The 5,066-nt window shown below is 33.0% G+C and overlaps 1 non-coding gene across 1 annotated transcript; it reads right to left on the minus strand.

Moving 5' to 3' along the window:
* Window positions 1-323: 323 nt before the first annotated feature.
* LOC121223964 (small nucleolar RNA R71) lies at window positions 324-430 on the minus strand. The gene has a single exon (XR_005921427.1). It is a non-coding gene; the product is annotated as a small nucleolar RNA R71 (small nucleolar RNA).
* Window positions 431-5,066: the final 4,636 nt, after the last annotated feature.

A 5,066-nucleotide genomic window follows, 5' to 3' on the forward strand; every position in this document is an offset into this window, starting at 1 on the left:
CAAGGAAGCATTAATCTCCCGATGATTAATGCTAACAACTTCGAAATCAAATCGATAATGATCCAAATGATACAAACGATTATCCAATTTTGGGGATCGATGAACAAGGATCCTAACTAGCATCTCAAGCGCTTCTTATCAGTTTGTGACACTTTTAAATATAATGAGGTAATCGGTGAAGCCATAGGTCTTCGATTATTCCCTTTCTCATTAATTGATGATGTTTTTCTATGGATAGAGTTGCAGCCAATTGACTCAATCAATATGTGGGACGAGTTGGAAATTCAGTTCCTAGCCAAGTATTTTTTCTGATCAAGATAATAAAGCTGAGGATGAACATCACTAATTTCGATCAATTTGAGAGAGTATTTTTATATGAGGCGTGGGAGCGCTTTAAACTCATACTCCATATGTGTCCATACCATGGCCTACAAGATTGGTTATAGCTTCAAGGTTTTTATAATGGGCTAGATGGAAACTTGCCTTCTATTCTTGACGGAGCGTTCACAAGGGCATTCATGTCAAAGACATATGTAGAAGGTTTCTAGCTTATCGATGATATGTTAATAAAATCCTATATATGGTCAGCTGAATGGTTTACATATTGAGCCAAGAAAACGACCGTGAATACAGTCAGCAATGAGGATAAGTACCAACAAGTATTCAAAAGGCTCAATCAGCTTGAGATGAGTTTGGGAGAGGCACAAGTCCCTAATCAGCTCTTCTAACTCAGTTAATTGCAAGAAATGAGAGTGAAGGCACCACTTGGGGAGGACCTAATGAAAACAATCACACGGAGGGATTAAGGGTAGAATCAATGACTTTTAAAAGGTTAAAATACTCAGCAAGGTGGCTGGAAATTAATTGCAAAGTATTAGGCACAAAAATGGTGAAAATCACCACATTTAGACGGCACAAGGAAGAGAAAGAAGAAAACATTGAGAGAGGTGGAGTGGAACGGCTAGGGTTGAAAAAAGATGAATAAAGCCTAAAAATGAATCAAAAAAATGTATTTAAACCTAGGTTAACTAGGTTTGGACAACACAAAAATAGGTAAGGGAAAAATTTTAGCAAAAATTTGGCCAATTTGCATGGGAAGGGAATCAAACTCAATTATCAAGGATAACCACTCCAATTCTTAACCATTAAGCCAATTATTCATTCTTGAAACAATTTTACAAACTTTAAACAAAAAATTTGGCATGTTACAAGTATCATGCTTTATAATAGGTCTATTTACTATTTTAGTCCTTTGGTTAATTGCAATTTAAGTTCTCAAGCCATTTTTTAATTAAAAATCTATATTAATTGGACTTGATAATTTAGTCCTTAGACTCTATGGAAACACAATTTTCACTAAATATCTTATCCAAAATTCAATTCAATAATATAATAACTCCGTAAATATTTTTATTAAATATTTAAAGGCTCGATTTACAAAAATGGGATCCCAAAACCTCATTTTTCAACACCATTGGAGATCAGGTCGTTACATTAAGAAAAATAAAAAAGATCAAGTGGTTGGATGTTCAAAAACATTAGACTTAGGTTCGAGTTGGTCAAAAATTCTAAGCACCTCCCAAAAGCTTTAGTTGATTTGAATTGTCTACCTAAGACTCGATGCACAAGTACTTATTTGATCAGATTTATTTCTTTAGATATTACGATAAAGGTTTATTTTAGAAAAATTTTAAAAATTATATTATGCCAACTTAAACTTATTTTGTAAATGATTTTCCAATAGTAAGATCCTTTGTAATGTAAAGGGATTCTTGTTTATAATAATTAGGATGGCATTGGTACTCCAATAAAACCTTGCCTCGCTATTATATCTCAATAGAAAAGGCCTATTTAGAAGGGGAGTTTGCCTTTTTCATTTTTCAATCCAAAGGAGCTAGGTGCTTGTAAAATATCATAACTACTTTACCCCAATTGTCGGTCTACTTCTAATACTAGTATAAAAGCTCCATCTTTTACTATAATGTTTAAGGCATTGAACCTAAAATACAAACCATATTGCTATTGATTTCCATATGATTCAGTTAGTAAGATTCCTACACCTAAACCATTAACATATAACAATCACCATTTGTTAAAAAGGGGTGCACCTTACTCAAACTAGTTGTGAATCTTATTTTGAAGTAGACGTATTTGGGCCTTTATTGACCATCTATTGCATGTTCGAAGCTATCTTAGAAGGTTGTTAAGATAATATATAATTGGATGTGCTTGAAAATACTAGGGAAGCTTCCTTGCTAATACCATCAATGCTAAAACTATTTTCTTTACTTTATGTTATTTAGCCTTCTATTTTGAAGAGCCTGACTAAGATAGTAAACAGTTTGTCTCATTCGATGTTGTTAAGGTAAATTTGTGTTAAGGGCGAGGCCAACAATAATGGAGAACAGAAATAAACTTTTATCCAGTCAACAAACTTCTTTTCAACAAGTCTTACTCCAATCAAATAAGACTTTTAAGGCTTTGAAGAATGGCAATCATTTGTCTGTCATTTAGGAGAGAAATTTGTTTAGCTACAAATCTTTCCAGCTAATATCCAGATCTCCTTAGTAGTTTTTAAAAGAGCTCATATCCAAAATGACTCATATTTTCATTTGATTTGCTTTAATACCCAATTCTGTGACACCTTGCACCCGACCCAATCGCTAGATCCGAGTATGAGATATCACATTTGTTGTCGAAGCAACTCAAACTAACCATATACACTATAGTGCATTAAGAAATCAAAATTAAAACCATTTATAACAAAACTTTTTAAGCAATACATTCAACATTGAGACTTTAAAATCAAGTTAGGATAATTTTAAAGCAATTCCTAAATGTTTGGAGGTGTTTGGGACCGAGTACGGATTCCTAATGGTTTAATTGCAACAAAATTGTGTAGGAACCCTATTACGGGCTTAAGTGTTGGTACTTGTGGACTCAAGTATCAGTACCTAGCCCTGTTACTGTAGAAATTTGTAATATGTCTACTAGGTACATGTACCTAAAGTAAAGGTACTATACCCCTAACTCTTGCACTAAAAAAACTAACCTTGGAATTGCTTATTTTAACCCTAAACAATACCAATTTATTTCTATGACTTTTGAAACTTTTTAACCAAGTTCTAAACACCATTTTTGTAACAATCCATTTTTAGTGAAATCAAAATAGTGGTTTCAGGACCACAAAACTGACATGAAAATATTTATTTTAATATTATTTTAATGTCTACGATATGTTAGTAGTGTCATATAAAAATTTCGTTAATGAATTTTTTCGTTTGCATGTTTAATTAAATGAAAAGGATTAAATTGTAAAAGGTGCAAAAGTACGATTCTATTTGTTAAATGTATTAAATTGTTATGGAATTTTAATGTGAGTGACTTAAATGGTAATTAAACCATTTAATTAGTGGGTGGACAATCATGGACATATTATTAAGTATTTTAAGGGTTAATTTATAAGGTTATTTAAGTAAATTGACAGATAAGTTAAGTAATAGTAATAATAACAAAACATCATCTTCTAAAATGCCTTCTAATAGCACTAGAAAGAACATAGGTTTTCCTCCTTACTTATTGGTTAAATTGTCCCCATTTGGTTATCCTTAGCATATATTTTAGCATTTTTAGTGTTGTAGATTGTACTTTATAACTCAATGAATCCTAGCATATTTTATCCTTAATTTTGCTATCTTTTTTAATTAATGTCACTGCATGAGTTCATTCCAGAGTGCGTCCAAAATTATCGCTGCACCTGACAGCTGTCCGATTAAGAAATAAAAATGTGTGAGTTGTCCAGTTTGGTATAACCAACCTGTACGTACAATGACAAAATAATTCTGAGGAAAGGACACCTGTACTGTGGGAGGAGGACATAAAAGGTGGCATGAGAAAAAAGGGGGAGCTATTTTCTCTCAACCATCATCTTCTTCATCCTACCTTGAAGCTTGCAGCTATGACAGCTTAAGCCTCTCACGGGTGAACCAACGTGAAAATTAATGCAGACTAGCTTCTGACGAGGAGACCTAAGTGCGAGACAAGAGGGAATTGAGAGATTCAGTTGAGTTGTCTAGGAATAGTATTCTCTAGTAGATTCTTTCTTATTTCTTTCTAAATGCTGGCAATTACTCTCTATTTTCTGTTTGTATAGAAGTACACATGAATTCTTGGTTAAATGTTATCTTATTCAATCTTGCTGTTATTGTTTAATCTTGGGGTTTGAATGTTTCTCAACACGGAAGTGTTATTGCAGTCACTGACACTGGAAATTGTAGTGACGGTTCGAGCCAACAAGCATTCCAATGGAAGTTTAGTGAAGATTAGAGGAATTTAGTACATTTGTTCTAAATAGTGTCATGTTGCCATCATCGGAAGGTGGGGTTAATGTGCATGTTTAAGTCTCAGATTAAATAGAGGAGTCACACTTGGTAACATATACATTAAATTTTATTGCCTCGACAAACACCTATCCTTTTATACCTTGTGAGCATTTAGTATTCTGCTAAAGATTTATGTTTGGAATCCCAGTTTATCATTTTCATATTTTATTTTATTATTTTCAAGTTATTGCATCAAAAACTGTCCTTGCAATTTATCTCGTTTCTATCTAGTTATTGCACCGACATTAATAGACAAAAGACAACCATCCTTGTGGGATCGATATCCGACAGACTCACATCTATCTACCATACTTGCATCGATAGTGTACGCTTGCACATTATTTCTATGACGTTAAACAGTCGGTCACCTTCATCCACCAAAATTGAAGCTTAGAAAACCTCCATGGAAGCTTGTTAGGTTTGGCTAAGCTAAAGTTGGTGCATGGTGAGTGTTTTTCATCCCATTTTTAATGAGTTTTATGTTTTTGAAGTCGTTGTAGCTTAATCTAGCTAGCCCAGGGACTAATTTGCAAAGTTTTTAAAGTTAGGGTTTTCCATGAATGTGTTCATGTGATTTTTGAAGTTTGATGGAAGAAAATGAATCTTTGTTGATAAATAAAAAAGTTTTGTAAAGTGATTTTTGATGAAATTATCATTTAGGGACTATTATATAAAAATAGTAAA

Source organism: Gossypium hirsutum, chromosome D11 (assembly GCF_007990345.1).
Source record: "Gossypium hirsutum isolate 1008001.06 chromosome D11, Gossypium_hirsutum_v2.1, whole genome shotgun sequence".
Classification (NCBI taxonomy): Eukaryota; Viridiplantae; Streptophyta; class Magnoliopsida; order Malvales; family Malvaceae; genus Gossypium; species Gossypium hirsutum.